The sequence below is a fragment of the Xenopus laevis genome, chromosome 6S (genome assembly GCF_017654675.1).
Source record: "Xenopus laevis strain J_2021 chromosome 6S, Xenopus_laevis_v10.1, whole genome shotgun sequence".
Lineage (NCBI taxonomy): Eukaryota > Metazoa > Chordata > Amphibia > Anura > Pipidae > Xenopus > Xenopus laevis.
In genome coordinates this window covers 64,900,949-64,918,496 of record NC_054382.1, presented here as the reverse complement: position 1 = coordinate 64,918,496, position 17,548 = coordinate 64,900,949, and the positions used below count along the sequence as shown (strand labels likewise).

Genomic DNA, 17,548 nt, shown 5'->3' with positions numbered 1-17,548 from the left:
AGCTAATGTAGTCCATTTGCAAGCTGGGAAGTTGTGCCATGCAAAAACACAGACCCCTTTTCTCTTTAATAACAGTAATATTTTATTGTCTTGAGTGCTTTTTTATCACCTGAAAAGTTATGCACAAAAAACAATAAACTTGCTATTAAAACAAATGCAGCCCATCCTTTCTGAGAAGCCCTGTTTAAATCTAGAGTTGTACTTAGTCCATAAAATTTAGAGATGTATCCCTCCTTGTCCCCTACTTATCCGTTTTCCCCATTATTATGCTGTTAGGAAAGCTTTATCATGTTTACATTAGATTTAGAGATATTCATATTTTCTTTCTGAATATTTATTGGTGGTTATATATAAGGTTTTACGTTCACTGTAGGCATTTTCCCACATAAAAGCTTTCCATCTTAACATTCTCCAAATTGCCTCAAGTTTCACAATCTTTATTCAACACCTTCAAGTCCCCTAGACCCTATACTTTATATATAAAATATGTAAATCAAGTGGTCTTATCAATCTAGACTTTTTTGAGAGTTGTACTGATAAAATAACTCTTCAAGGAACAGTGACACCAAAAAATAAAAGTGTTTTAAACTAATGAAAATATACTGTACTGTTGCCCTGCACTGGAACAACTGGCATGGTTGCTATAGAAACACATTGTTACTGTTCCTTTAACAAGCTCATGAATCCTCCAGGCTTTGCACTTTTATATAACCCCACTTCATAAAATATGTTGAGACACCAATGGAATACATCTCCAGTTGTATAATAACATAGGATACAAACTGCTAATACCTATTCAATTATTCTTTATTAATATAACCCATATAACAATATTTCAACAGTGTTTTATAGGAGTTGTACTTCATTCCTTGCCCCAGTAGAGCTTACAATGTGGGAGGAAAGCCACACACACGCACCAAGGAGAACATGCAGTCGCTTAGCAGATGGTGACCTGCTTTCTGCCCGAGTCTGCCACTGCTGGCCCCGACCTCCCTCTCCTACCACAATCACCAAAAGAAGAAAGGTATGCGCGAGGGGAGGGGGGGCCTGAATAGTTAAGCACTGTACCCATTGAAGTCTGGAACTGACATATCTATTACTACTGAACCTCACTGGAAAGATTGTACAACACACAATTTGAATATACAGTTGATAAAAAAAGCCATACTCTCTAAGATTTTGGCTCCAAAATATTTGGAAAAAAATGTCCCTTCATGCAATTACATGTGAGAAATAGTGATGGGCGAATTTGCGCCTTATGGGTGAAAAATTTGCAAAACGGCGTCTCGTTTTTGACGCCGGCGCCCGTTTTTTTTGACGGATTTTGCCGCAAATTCGCGCCTGGCGAATAAATTCGCCCATCACTAGTGAGAAATTAATAAAGGAGTACTTCTTTACCATTTATCCCATTGAACCTGGAACTAACACAACACAGAAGTTATTTCCTATAAAACAACATAAATCTAAATTTTCAACTCTTCTACCTTCTGGAGCCTTTGTTTCATGTCCAAATCATTGTAACTGTCATAGTGTTTAATTTATAGTCTCTTCTTATGATATATTCTTTCATTACAGCCACACTGTCTCTGCACAGAAGACAAACAGCTTTGCCCTTCATATCCATGAACATATACTCTACCTCCCACCTTCTTTGAAAAGATCTAATAATAATTATGAATTATCATGTGGGCTAAAGATAATGCCTTTGTGGGCCGGTCCTGGCCGCGGGCCTTGAGTTTGACACATGTAGACTAAGGCATTTGCTTCCCATTGGCAATTAAATTCTTTTGGAATTTTTAGTAACATACTCTTTAATCCTAGTGAAAATCATCATTATAGAAATGCATATTTACAAAAGTGAAAAATATGACCAAAAGGAGGGCAATATTTTAAGCCCATTCTTATGAGAACCACTATACAGTATATGCAATGTCAATAATGATGTTTGTCGAATAAAATCAAATAGTTTATTAAATTAATATGGTAAAAGGTAGGAGGTATGCCGAATGATGTAATCTTACTTTAACCTGGGGCCATCTGTACAACTGTGTAACTAAAGTAACCTAAATGCACTGGGAACAGTGGGCAAAGCACATCAGTCATCCCAGTAGTCAATGAGTATAGACCAGTTGAAGGATGGGTGTCACTGAAGGGCAGGTGCGAGCTTTTGTCAGTGCTTCCAGCTCTGAGCAGGCTAGAAGTAGGTGTACTTTTACATTTTTTAAATATATGCTTTGTTTTACAAAAATCATTTTCATTGTGCACATTTTGGGCTTCTTGATTTTTTCGTTATTGTTCTTCCTTGGTTTTGAAAATAAGACCTGGCAATGTATGCAAATGCCCCATCTGAAAGAAAATCCAGCCTTTTAACTCTGTTAAAAGACTGAAGCCTAAACCTATTGTGTTAGTCAGGCTAATTACTTTAATTTACAATTTACTTTCACTATATACATTTTTAAAATCATGTTTCTTATTAGAGCTATAGGCAGATGCTATTCGGTTGAAAATGTTATCAAGGCAAGCTTCGCATCATCCCAAACTTTTACGTATGCACCACAAAAAAGTACTTAATGCACATACCCATGCATAAACTATGCAGTTTGTAGTGCATAGATGGGTGCAGATCTGACCCAACTGGCTGCTTCTTTGCCTACATACGGGTGAATGTAATATCACGCGCAATTGCATAAACTGTTCGCAAAGCGAATTGCGAGTAGTTTGCGCGCGAGAGTGGATATGTAATAATTCGCTTTGCGACTGTTCTGCTACATTTGTGACTGTTTCCGCTGTTTCCCTCCACTTTGCGAACTTTTGTTATTGCGTTCTATTGCACTATCAATGTAATAAAACTTCTTATCGCAAATTGCTTATATTGCGCTTGGTTTTTTAACGAGTCGTGTCTGTAGTCGCTATTCAGTGCAAATGTTATTCGCAATCTAATCGCAATGTAATTGTGTTCAAGTGACTTTGCTATCAGTGTTGTGAGAAGAAGGTGTATGTACAACTTTTGCAGAAAGATATTCGTGGAGCAATTCCACCGTTCGCATTGCGTAAGTTTTTTCGCTATTCTTCATGTAATTTAAAAATGTGGTCAAGTTATATGTGGTAAAGATATATGTCAGCATTTTTTTTTATATGTGGTAAAGGTATATGGTTATTAGTTTTTTTCCAGTGAAAACATCTTTCATTGCGATTTTTTGCGTTTGCTACAGTTTTGTGCTTATGTAATATATCTGTGCGAAAAATATTGCATTCCGCTTAGCGCAAATATACTCGCAAAAGTGCGAATGCGTGCTGTGATAACTCCAAATATTACATTTGGGGGATAGCCTTAAAATGGCAAAGGTGAAACAATCTGAAGACTGTGAAATGTTGTTCTTTTTATTCCATGTTCCCTCCCAAAAAGAGTGTTTCTAGTTATTAAAACAATTTGTTTAACATTAGCAGACATAAGGCCTGACACCAAGGGTTAATCTAAAAAAATTGGTCGTAATACAGGAAGCTCTCTTTACTTGCTAACTCTATGGAACCTTGGATGACCAGCAGTCGTATTCTCGAAACAGAGAAATATGCAGTCTAATCATTATTATGTTTCTTTTGTAATGCACCAAAATCAAGCAGAACAACATAAAAAGATGTTTTTTGTTCACATCTCTTGCAAGAATCGGAAATGAATTGTACCAAAAACAGTTATCACTAGTAGGAAATATATTTTGTATTGTTAATTATTCATAAAGCTGTTGTGGGCATAATTTCCTTACAAAAAAGGTTACTGTATCAGTTCTTCAAAATGCTTTAAAAAAAAGCCTTCAGAACTGTAGGGCCATTCATGCCTTGGCAGCTATTTAAAGGAGAACTTAACCCTAAAAATTAATATAGCTATAAATGCCATATTTTATGTAATGAACTTATTGCACCAGCCTAAAGTTTCAGCTTCTCAATAGCAGCAATGATTCAGGACTTCAAACTTATCACAAGAGGTCACCATCTTGGAAAGTGTCTGTGATGCTCACATGCTCATTGGACTCTCAGCAGCTGTTGAGAAGCTAAGCTTAGGGTCGTCACAAATTATATTGTAGAAAATGAGGTTTGTCGGTAATACAATCTGATGCTACAAGGCTGAATATTAAATGATTATGCTAATTGCACTGGTTTCGTTGCTGCCATGTAGTAATTATCTGTATTAATTACTAATCAGCCGGATATTTCAATATTTGTATTTTATGTGTACTGCATATTTTGAGTTAGTCCCTAAGCTCAGTAAGTGACAGCAGCACAGAGCATGTACAGTGAATCAGCAGAAAACAAGATGAGGAGCAACTGGGGCAGTTCTGGAGGCACAGATCTTCCCTGCTAAAGGCCTGTGGTTGCCTTGAGCTGGTAAAGAAGCCCAAAACATAATGTACAACATTTCTCGCTTACTTCTTTAGTTAACTTTAGTTCTCCTTTAATATATTAATAAGATATGCACTTTTACCCTTCTATCTATATAAGGGAATTGAAACAGAAGACCTTTTTATGGTAATGGCACACATGCTGTGTTCTCTGTTGGACTGGATAGATCACTTGTTTGGCTTGTGCCATGACCCAAAAGGCTATATTTTCCTTTGAAGGTATTTTAAAAAAAGTAACTGTTGTTTATGTGTAAAATCCCGATTTTTTAGAGGTTAACAATATTATTCTTGAAAACCTTTTAACTTTTTCTCTTCAGGACGTGAAGTAGGTCTTGCCCTAAAACAAGGTAGTACTCCAGTATTTTATTCACATACACATGCTTTATTGCCATATTAACTGTATAGTGTTAGGAAAGTAATAAAACATGCTTAAAAAGAGAAGAATATTAATATAAAAATTATAGAAAGTGTGATTTGATTGTAGTATGCTGCAGAACAGGAATGATCAAAACTCCAGTGTCTACCACATCCATTTCATCTCAAATGCACTGGAAAAGGCTTTTTCAGATAGGCAAGTATTTCTAAGGAATGTATTAGATCCACAGAGATTTCAACTTGCAAGTATAAATGTCTACCAAAGCATTTACCATTTAGATGAATGGGAAGCAGCAGCCAGCAGAAACATGAGGGGTTATTAAAGAAAAGCAGTGTGCGATATGCAAAATTTATTGGGGTTTTTTTTGCCCACTGCTTTCTGGTCTTTTTGCATTCTGGCATTTAACATTTGTGGGTCTTTGCACTCTTGTACTGCTTAGTGCTTACCATATAACATGGGGAAAGTGGACAGTGTCAGCAGAATTTCACATGTACAAGTGAAATTATAAAATTACAAAAGCAATTACAAAGTGCAATGGAATCCATTTCCCATCAGTCAGCACACAGATTTCATATATCTTTAAATATACATTTCTAAATGTCAGCAAATATTATTTTCAGTGGAATTTAGCAAATGGCTGTAGCAGGAACAGAAAGGAGCAATGAAAACAAAAATACAGAAAATGTTTGCAACATTTTTTCTTCCGCTTTAAAATGATTCTGTTGCCAGTTTGCCAGACATTTGCAATAAATGGTATAAACTGATATGACTGGCACTGTGAGCCTTTGTTATATGTATTATATGTAGAACACATGACATCTTGCTTCAGAATTATTCATATGTTTTAAAAACACAAATACAGATATACAGTACATATGAGGGGTCATTAAAATTATACTGTCATGGGAAAAGGTGTTTTTTTTTCCAAACACATCAGTTAATAGTGCTGCTCCAGCTGAATTCTGCACTGAAATCCATTTCTCAAAAAGCAAACAGATTTTTTTATATTTACTTTTGAAATCTGACATGGGGCTAGACATATTGTCAGTTTCCGAGCTGCCCCCAGTCATGTGACTTGTGCTCTGATAAACTTCAGTCACTCTTTACTGCTGTACTGCAAGTTGAAGTGATATCACCCCTTCCCCCCCCTCCCCAGCAGCCTAACAACAGAACAATGGGAAGGTAACCAGATAGCAGCTCCATAACACAAGATAACAGCTGCGTGGTAGATCTAAAGGTGGCCATACACAGAGAGATCCGCTCGTTTGGCGATGTTGCCAAATGAGCGGATCTCTCCCATCTTGAGGTGGGTGATATTGGCCTGATCCGATCGTGGGCCCTAATCAGATCATGATGCGGGAGTATGGGCAGTCCCTGCCCAATCGGCAAATATCAATCTGGGAAGCCCGTTGGAGGGCCCCATACACTGTCTGTCGGCAGCTTTTAACGGTCTATCAGTGTATGGCCACCTTAAGAGCAGCACTCAGTAGTAAAATCCAGGTCCCACTGCAACACATTCACATACACTTGCTGGTTCATTAATGAAATTTTATATGGTAGAGTGAATTATTTGCAGTGTTAACAGTGTCATTTAAAAATAAAAACTACATCATAAAAATCATGACAGAATCCTATTTAAAAGGCCCAAATAACAGGTACAAATTACTTGTTTTTCGCACCTTGCATACTGTGAGCACCCACAGGTGTAGGTCTTTGGAGGATATGGTTGTGTTGTCTTGATGGAAATAGCACTGTCTGTGATCAGCAACACTGAGGGTGCCCCCTCTCCCTCCTCCTACCTGCCCCCTAACATCATTCAGCCATACAGACAGAACACGAATACCTTGTGTCCTTAAGAGCTGTGCTCTGAACCTTGTACCTGAATCCAGTGCAGCACTGGTGTAACTACTGGGTCGGGGAGAGGTACAACTGCACCGGTCCCCTCACCACCTAGAGGCCCATGGTGTGGTGGTGACAGTAGTGGTTTTGAACCGACCATAGGGGATAGAGAGTATTTCTAGGAGGGCCCAGTAGCAAAGTTTGCCCCAGGCTTGTTGTTGTCTAGATCCACCATTGGGTGTGCAGTTGGGGCTCTGAGTGCAAAGCAATTTTAAAATCTGTGTGCAAAATACATTGGGGGGGTTGTTTATAAACACTGGGCAAATTTGCACCTGGGCAGTAACCCATGGCAACCAATCAGATGATTGCTTTCAGTGTTCAACCTACAGCTGGCTGAAAAAAGCTAATCACTGATTGGTTGCTATGGGTTACTGCCCAGGTGCAAATTTGCCAAGTATTTCTAAATAGCCCCATTGTTTGGTAAATTTGTTTATAACACCACTGTAACACAACCTATCAATCTGGAAAAAGAGAAAGCATGTAGGTAAACATTGTGAAAGATTAAGTGTCACAAGGAAATACTCCTTTGATAGGTATGGGGAAATATTTGTTTCATCACATTATTGTGACTGTAATAAAAAATCAAGCCAAAATCAAGATAAAAACACCTTCTGAAAAATTCCCTAGGCCCTGCAAGGTAAACACAGGGTTAAATTAGGGCATCTCTGTTGTGAGGCGCACCAAATGACTGTGCAATGAACTCGAAAGATATAAGCCTTTAAATTAACATTTAATAAAGAGAACCATGTGATTTCAGTAAATGTTTGAACACAAGGTTCATTTATTTTCCTGTCTAACCAGTGCATGTGAACATTGCTACAGAACAATCTAAGGGGCAGGATATGCTTATCAAACAAAAATGTTTTTGGAAAAAGATAAAAATTGTTCTCCTGCTTTGCATCAATACTCCTGACTTATTTTCTCACAAAAAAAACAGACCATACATCCAGTGGTGTAACTACTGGGGGGCAAGGGTGGCTACTACATTAGAGCACCCCTATAAGGCCTGACAGAGCCAACACCACCTGGAACTCCTCTGTGACATATCATGTGCTTATATTTTACAATAGAGGGTACATTATTATATATAATAATAATTGTTCAACTTTATTAGCCTATTTTTCACCCTCAGTTACCAACTTCCCCAAATCTACTTCAGACCTAAAACCTTGAGTCCTAAAGATGGATGAAGCTCTCCAAAAATCTCTACAAAAAACATTTCTAGAATCTTCCAAGGCATTTCAGAATTTATGGGATACCAGTTTTAGCTTATTACAGTCTGACTTCTAAACAAGTATACCAGAAAATTGCCCACTGCATAAAGGAGGTGGCCACTGCTCTTTAACTTCCTTTTAAACACGCCTGAGCAGGAAGCAACATGTGTTTGTTATTGCTTCTGTTTTACTGTTCTATTTTCTTTATCTAACTCTCTATAAATAAACTGTTACACTGATACATAATTTGGAGAAACCCAAAGCACTTTTCCATAGAGAAGCCAATAAAACACCTTGATTTGTCTCCAAGCCGATCTGTGGTTAGTCTAAAATAACGCTTTCAGGAACTGGCAAAAACTATAGAGATTTCTAATAAAAAGCTGGTATTTAATGTCAATATATTTTCTTGTGGTGTGGTGTCTATTCTTTCATGATGGTTTACCTTATGGTAGTTCACCTGCTTGAGGGTAGCTATTTGCCCACTGGCCCACTAGAACTTTAAAACTCCCCTGTCAACAATGCTCATGGTGCCAGCGTAAGCATACAATTCATTCATTGCTGGCATGTGTACCTTTTGGATGAACACAGTGCTGAATTTTGCACTGCACCTTCCTTATGTCAATGAGACTTTATATCTTTTGGGCTTTGTGTAAATAATCACACCTTTTGTTTCTAATGCATAAAAGGTTAAAGCACAGTTCCACATTATTACAAAAGCATCCACTGTGGCAAAGAAACAGAAGAACTGCATTTGCATAAAACTAAATAAATTACTGATTTACTGTTTCTATATGTGATAACATTGATGCAAACTATTTCCCTTAATTATTTGACTAATTCCATGCCATAACATTGTGGTTTGCTGCACACACAATATACAAAGAACTGAGCGTTTAGAAGAGCTTCACTCCATTTTAAAGAAATATTGTAGAGCTTAAAATCACTGGGCATATTCTATAGCAGCCATGTTAAACTGATAAACTTCTATAGCTATTATTAGATATATGCTAGTGTGTCAGTCCAAATAGGTTAAAAGAAAGAGTCACTGGCAACTTCGAAGTGGCAAGCGTCTACATGGGGATGGAGTAGGGTGTGACCAGTAAAAGAATCACGCGCACATATGCAAATGCTCCTGTTGAAAGCAATGGACAGTCGTATGTCACCACAATATTAAAGCAGCACGTATTTCATGATTATGTAGATGCACTACATTGACTGAAAGCAGTCAATGGACACTGGGATTTGTAGTTCAAAAAGAAGGGCCGCCAATAAATTATCTTCTTCACATACACTTCATAATTATATCATGGAATGCATAAAGATTCACCAAGGCAGGACGTCATGAGAAAACATGAAATCACATGGCAAAATATGGATTAATCCAGTATCTTCCATATAACTGTGTTATATGGCAAATAGCATTGTGTTTGTTGTTCAGATAAACGGACTCTGTATCATAAAAATGATTTTGTTCATTAAACATCTCGTTCCTCCTGTGGGCTCCTCTTTCATAGTCAAAGTACTTCTTCAAACCTGTTTCTATGGCAACTGTGTTCTACAAACAGGTTTTCAAAGCCTTTATATATGTATTCAGGTCATAAAGCAAGGCAAGTGTTGATGTGAAATACAAACTGACTGCCTGTGATACATAGATGCTTCCTATAGTAGTAATAAACCCTGCATTTAATTGTAATATGACAGAGCACTCAGTGCTGAATCAGTACAGCAGGAGCTAGCGGTGTCGACCATTTTGTCCATGAAGCAGTGTAATGTCTCAATAATGCTCATGCTGGTGAGATGCTGCACATCATTCACTCGGTCGTTTCTGATTCTGTCACACACTGCTGACAGCACACAGCATCCAACCCCCACTGGCAAGCTTATGAAAGAAGTTTAGAGGTAAATTGCAATGGGGTTTAAAATTCACATTCTGTAATATAGTGCTATAATGGGTTAGCATCCCAGCTTTTCCAGAACCATATTACTTGCATCCCTCTACCATTTCTGATTGTAAGCTACTGGAAATGATAGTTCAGCCAAGGAGATTTGGAGATTCAGGGGTCCAGATATAGTTTATAAGAGAGGGGCAATATGAAATCATACTCATCTCACTCATCATATTTCACATCAGCATAACATTTCAGCTCTTACAAAAATATTTAAAAGAGGCCATCAAAATAGGATGGGATTATTAGCACTCTTACATGCAGTACAAGTGCAATTTTCAGATGCAAATTACAAGGTTTTTTCCAATAATGCAACAGAATTGCAGCCGTGGTCTAATTTGCTTCTGCTATAATTCATCGAAATCATGCATTATGCTTCATGAATCAGGTGCAATTTGCTGCATTGGTTGCATTTGGCAGCATTTGCTTGTGCCAGGGGGGCAGTGCTGCTCAGCACAACTATGCACAAATAAAAGGAGCATGTTGGACACAAGCATCTTCAAACCACCCAACATTTTTGAAATAGAAAGAGGGACAAAAAGATTTGGCTCGCATATTGCGGCAATTTTTTTGGACCATGCCTGTTTTTGTGGCCACACCCCCTAATTACATTAATTACCTAATTGCCACATTATAAAAGTTTGAACACATTTCTGTGGTTTTTATGCATTATTACAGTTTTGCTAATTAAGGTGAATTGCCCTTCAAGCTGCAAGTCAGTTTCCCCAAGAGACCTGTTTATCTTAAATTCTTACAATTACTTATTTGCTTATTTAAATTGTTACAAAAGTATCCAAGTGCACCTGGTGGCTATTCAGTGCAGGAGATCAAAGAGAAAGTTTGCACATTTCAGTAACAAGCCGGGACTGCGGGTTAAGATGTCAAAATCGGGACTGTCCCATTTAAAATGGGACAGTTTGGAGATATGCATCTTTATTAAATTTTGTCAGTACTCAGTCTTATTTGCATCTATAGAATTGACCCAGATAGCCTGGTTTTCACAAGAGCTGCCTGGGTCAAAACTACTTGCCCTGTTTTCAAGATTAGGACTCTTCTTAAATGACGCAGCAATCATCCATTCATCGATCACCACATCATAGACCCCTTATGTTACCCAACTTTTTCATCATCACCTGCCCGAACTGACAGAAAGGTGGCAACTCTAACCCGGCACCTGCACTTAGCAGTTGTAAATGAGGTTTTGTGATTTGTTTACTGGGCCCAAAACTACTGCATATGCTTTGTTTAGTCCGCATACTTATTTCTAATAATGTTACTTCAAGTTAACTAGTTTAGTATGTTACACAATGGCTAATTCTAAGCATGTTTTTAATTAGCCATTTTTTTATAGTTTTTCAATTGTTTGCCTTAACATGAGGGTCACTGGCCCCATAAAAAAACAAGTTTCTCCAAAAGGCTACAAATGTATTGTTATTACTACTTTTTATTACTCCTCAGACTATTCATAGTCCAGTCCCTTAATCAAATTAACGCATGTTTGTTATGGTAATTTGGACCATATCAACCAGGTAACTGCAATTGAAAACTGAAGAGCTGCTGAATAAAAAGCTAAATAACTCAAACCCCAGAAAAAATAAAAAAAATAAAACCAGTTGCAAGCTGTCTCAGAATATAATTCTCTACATCATGTTAAAAGTTAATTATAGGTGAACATCCCCTTTAATATAACTGAAATCCATCGACTATTTTAAATTGATTTTGACATGCTCATGTGAAATTTTATTTGATACTCAACAGTTCATATATATACAGTATATTTTATACTCTCTTACTGTTCCCCTTGCACAGTAATACTTTTAATTGTTGAACTCTTACAGATCCAGACTGAAATTCAAAATATGCCCTGGTATTTCAAGTAGCATCAGCGTTTCTGTGCAATATGGCTTAAAGGAGAAGGAAAGGTTAAAACTAAGTAAGCCTTATCAGAAAGGTCCATCTAAATATACCAGTAAAACCCCAAAGTAATGCTGCTCTGAGTCCTCTGTCAAAAGAAACACAGCATTTCTTTCCTTCTATTGTGTACTCATGGGCTTCTGTATCAGACTTCCTGTCTTCAGCTTAAACCTCATTGCCCTGGGCAAGAGCATGCTCAGTTTGCTCCTCTTCCCCCTCACCTCCCTTCTCTACTGTAATCTGAGCCCAGAGCTATGAGTGAGCAGGGAGAGACTCAGGCAGGAAGTGATGTCACACCACATTAATACTGCAGCTCCTATCCTAAACAAACAGAGAGTGTCTAGAGCTGTTTACTCAGGTATGGTAAAACATTCTACAGAATAAATATAGCATTCTAGCTTGCACTATTGCAGCTAATCTATTGGCAATAAAATGCCTCCATAGCTTTCCTTCTCCTTTAAGAGTGCGAAAATGATGTATTCTCCATTTTGACATGATTAATGCGGATTGCCATAAATTGTTTTACATATGGCAATCCCCATTTTTCTGGATTAAAAGATATGTCCTAAAGTGTTGTCACCTGCAGAAGAAGCAATAAAACGTCACAACTATTACTGTTATCATTTCCCTAATACTTTAATTTTAGGCAAGCTGCTAATGGATGTCTTAGAGGCGATACATTCAATAGATAATCCTTTTTAAAACTCGAAAGAGAGAGTACTAACCACAATCAATTAAAGGTTTAAGATCTTCTCAGTCATTACAATCTTATGAAACAATGCTAACAATTTACTTTTAAGCCAATGGTTTTCTACTACGTATGTGTAAATATGAAAAGATGCAATTTGATGACTGTTTTGAGTTAGCTTCAGTCCTTCTTGGTTCCATTCTGTAAACCAACCAAAATGTGCTTAGCCAATTTTTGATGTTGTCATTACCTTTCTAAAATTATATTTGTGAAATATTTGTTTTATTTGATATAATTTCCCTTTTGTGAACATAGACCACAAATTGGCATCACTCTGTGCCACCTACTGAGCCTGTTTCCTAATACATATTTTTAAATTGGATTAGCTCCAGGGACTTTTTGAAAATGGTTCAATTTGTCAGGTTACTTCTAGCAAGACTTTCATTTCATACCAGTTCACTGGAGCTTATGCCACTATTGCCAATTACCCTATCCTTATTGTGTTTCTGACAGATCCACCTATCAGACTGAAACTGAACAATCAATGACCTAGTTAAAACTGATGAAGCAAATAGAATATTATGGCAGTGGTTGCACTGACTCATGCTATTCTTTGCTAGGCTAGGCTTTTAATAACTTGTGATCCAACTTTCTGGTTCTTTTACTGAAGCAATGGAAAGATTGGCCAGTTACAGACTGGATGATAAAGCTAAACTATAGCCCATTCTCGCTATGAATAAACAGAAAATCACTAACCAAAATTCTGTCTTTCATAAAAACTAAAACTGTCATTAAAATTTTTATTTTTACCATCAAAAATCTATTTAATTATAATCAGGATCTGTCTTCTATTTACTATTCATTGTGTATGAAGGCCTGGAATCTTCAGACTGCTTTCTGCCAAATGCTGAAAAAATCAGTGAATGCGCTATCAAAGGGAAATAAATGTAAAAAAATGCATAAATACAGTATGTCAATGGATGTTCAACCTCTCACATTGCTTTTATTCAAGAGGGATTGATAGGATTGGTGGAATTTATAGATTTGCTGTTAAAAATACAAAGGCTGCTTATCCCAGTTAGTGTTTGCTTTGAAACAAAAATCAATTTTTCTACCAATTTACTGAAAAGCTGTTATTGCTTTTCCTCCATGCAGCACTCAAAATTTTGTGGGTATTTCATTGCATGTGTACACTCCATTCTCCCACTCATAATAGCAAAGCACCTACTAAAGAGGCTACAATGGTTGCAAGGGTTTTCAGTAGTTACAACTGTAATAGTAAGTGTGAGTGTTTCCGGTTTAGATACAAAATACTGCAGAACAAAATGAAAAGACTGAGTAGAAACTATTGTACCACTTTACAGGAGGTCCACTGAGACATAAAAAGTCAGGGGACCTGTAACTAAAATTAAAATTTTTCAGAGATATCTCTCCATCTCCTGTTCTTGTTATAGACAAAGGTCTAACTCTACCCCTTCATCTGTGTTGAATGACAGAAACACTGCCAACCATACACCCTTTCCCCTATGGTCAAATGATTCCATATTTTTAACCATGGGGAAAGGGAGTTTGATGTTTCATTTTTTGTTACTCAATTTCATCTGGAGGTGCTTTTTTTACACAAATAGTATGTAATGGGTGAAGCCAGAGTCTGTTTTTCAGGCCCAAAATCCTTATAACTAGATAGAAAGCAAAATGAAAGACTGATATTCCTAAAATAGAAAAGCAGATTCCCTAGCTCTTTAGAGTGCAAGCTCTTATGAGCAAGGCCATCTGAAGCCATTTTATTCTGATCTCATTTTATTCTTCTGTGGCCTTTGTTTGTTAAATTACTGTAATATGACTGTTATAAATCAATATAAAGCACTGCATAACTTGCTGGTGCTATATTAATAAACAATGATAAAGGTGATGATGATTATGACACAAAAGTTTTCAGTCCTATTACCACACCCTGTAAATGATCTGTATGTATTTATTTCACAGTATTTGTAAAACTATCATTGTTTTACTTTCACATCATTTTTCAATAGCATATTTCCCTGCCATTCAATTACTTTCATTATTAATAATGTGTTGACATTGTTCACATAGTGTTTGCTTACTACTGTCATTTTGCAGTTACTGTGTACATTTTGTGTAAATAAGGTTAAATGGTTGTATATTTATAAGAATAAAACGCTTAAAAAAACATTTACTAACAGCTGGCAAATTTTCACTTGTGCCAAAACCAATGGCAACCATACAAATTTTAGCTTTTACTTTTCTCCCTGCAGCTGGCCGAATCAAGATAATCTCTGATTGGTTGCTATGGGTTACTGCCATGTGCAAATGTGCCAAGTGTACAAAATATTCCCCACTGGGGCTCAAAATAATTTTAACCTCACTTGCGAATGGTTAGCAACTATGACAGCTATTTCTGGTAAATTACAAGTAGCACCTACAAATCTCCCCATAGGTTAGAAACCTTAAAGGACCAGTAACATAAAAAAAAAAATTAAAAAAAATTCGTTAGTATACATCGAAAAAAAAACACCAAGGCAAATTAAACTTTAAAACCGCAAAGTCTTTATTTAAGAAATAACTTACCGAAACTCTGCTTGCGCTCCTCTTCAGTAAGCAATCGGGCGATCCATCATTTCTCCTTCCTGCCTTCCTTATAGGAGATAGCCAGGGAGGAGAAATCGAGCGATGCACAGTGGCGAAACTACCGGGGGAGCAGGGGGTGCGAGCGGGCCAGGGCCTGCACCCCCTCAGGGCCCCCCGGCACCCCACGCGCCACTGAAATGTGGGCCGTATGGAGGGGGACGGGGGCCCGGCTGCGCGTCACACACCAGGGCCCGTCCCCTTCTAGTTACGTTACAGGCGATGCACAATGAATCGTAGCCGTTTCGCCTTTTCTTAATAGGAGCGGAGCTTCAGGAAGTTATTTCTTAATAAAGGCTTGGTCTTGGTGGTTTTTTTTTCTATGTCTACTAATGAATTTTTTTTAAAAATTATTTGATATTACTGATCCTTTAAATGTTTTTCTAATCAAAGACTCATATGAGAATCAATACCATCAGGGGCGTAACTACAGAGGAAGCAGACCCTGTGGCTGCAGGAGGGTCCAAGAGGTATAGGGGCCCCATGAGGCCCCTAAATCATATACAATGTTGATAAATACTGGTAAAACATTTAGACATTTGGGAGCCATAATATCTAGTTATGCCACTGAATACAGTGATGATTAAGACAGGGTACCTACAAAAGCCACCGCAGCCTCTTGTCGTTACTGTATCCCCTTTTGATTATTAATAGTTTGTAATTGTATTGTATTCAGATATTTGAATCTATAATTGAAATAAATATTATTCAGATAGTTTTCCTGGCGTGCATATGATTAAAAAGAATTGCCAAGTGCCATACAAAGGCATTTCTATAGATGTGGCTTCTGTAACTGTGTTGCTATGGAGGGTTGCCATGGTTTTTAAATTACACTGATAAAATGCCCTGGCCAATAAAATCTGAATAATTAATATGTTATGCACGAAAAGGAGTAGCCAGCACATGCCTAGCCCCCCTACAGATGTATAGCTGCTTTGCATAGTGCTTTTTTCTTTCTGCTATTCATTGGGAAGGTGTTTGAGCATCAGCATCCAATCCAGAATGCATCCTTGCCAGTCATGTTCATTTATGGGATGATGCGATCACCAGGCAGAGGATTGGGGGCTATAGGAAGAACAGTATCCACGCCCCACTCTTGTGGGCATGCGTGAGCCAAAGACAAAGGAATAGGTAATTACAGTTACAGTCTTGTTTATTCTGCTGCAGTGTTCATGATTTAACTGGAAACCAAGTATCGGGTGGTCTTATTAATGTATCCCTAAACCTTTATGGCTCCCCCCTTTCCATTGTCGAAATAGCGCCATGGCAGCTCCTAGCTCACAGATCACATGCACGCAGATTCTTTTTTTAGAAGTGACAATAGGAGCACTGCTTCTTCATGTGCCCCCAATTGAAAAAAGAGGTTCAGCTAGACAATAGGGTTTCATGGCCGCTGCAGCTCTACAACACGGGCAGCTGCCTATTTTGTATAGGAAGTGCATCGAGCACAGCCATCTGCTGGGAGCAACAGTGCTGCTAAAGCTACAGACATTTCCATTTCACCAGTGACAGATCGGAATGTAGGTACAATACTGTATAACTACAGGTACAGGTTGCAGCTTTGCCCAATGAAGGCTCATGCACTGCTGCTAAGCCATCCCACACAGTGCATGCAACATACGCCCAAACGATATTAGTGTATCCTAATAATCTAGACACAGAAATACACATTGAAAATAATTATAATATGTAGGTCATGATGTATCCCACCCTCAAACGCAAAGATTCCAAGTTATTATAATGTAACTTTACCCCCCCCCACCCACCACATAACTGGGTGTAATATAAAATCCCTAGCCAGCAATGTTGAAAGCATATGCATTCCTGGGCTGCACTGTGTCTGCTTGTTTCTCTGCATTTACTCACAAAATGTACCAGATGATTGACAGCCGTGCATGGGTTCCACAGCCCAGTTTTTTCCCCAAGCATGTGCTTTGTTTTTTTTATATACTGCTTTGCTAGTTGGAAGGCAAAAGATGAGATGTGTTCCCTTTTTCCCACCTATCTCCTTGCACATATATAAAAATATCTTTCCCCCACTCACCTAACTGTTTCCAACTGTTCTTAAAACACTCCTTCTTTTAAATGGGCTGCATGTATATATATATATATATATTTTATGTGCAGGACAGTGTGTACTGCTTCTTACCTTGCTGAGTTGTCTGAGTCTGCCCGTGTGTGTCTGTGTGTCCTGCTGTCACAAGGTTCAATGTTTGGTTACTGGCTGCCTTGGTTAGTCTGAGTGGCTGTGGCTCCCTTGCTCGGTGGCTGGGGCTCTAGTGAGTACAGGCTGCTGGAGCAATGCTGCTGCTGTCTCTGCAAATCTCTCCCTCCTCCCCTTCTGCTTCTTTTCACTCTCCACCCCCGTTTCCCCGTTTCCCTTTCTCATCACCCTCCCTCTCTCTCTTCACTCCATAAGGCACTCATGACTTTTTTTTCTTTAAGATAAAATTGTGTGTACTGTTCTCACC

At 38.0% G+C, this 17,548-nt stretch overlaps 1 protein-coding gene across 1 annotated transcript in view; it reads right to left on the bottom strand.

The window, feature by feature from the left end:
* basp1.S (brain abundant membrane attached signal protein 1 S homeolog) overlaps positions 1-17,343 on the bottom strand; it is a 58,476-nt gene extending 41,133 nt beyond the window's left edge. Inside the window, 1 exon segment of the mRNA NM_001094255.1 lies at positions 17,227-17,343. The gene's annotated coding sequence lies outside the window, so the exon portion shown is untranslated.
* Positions 17,344-17,548: the final 205 nt, after the last annotated feature.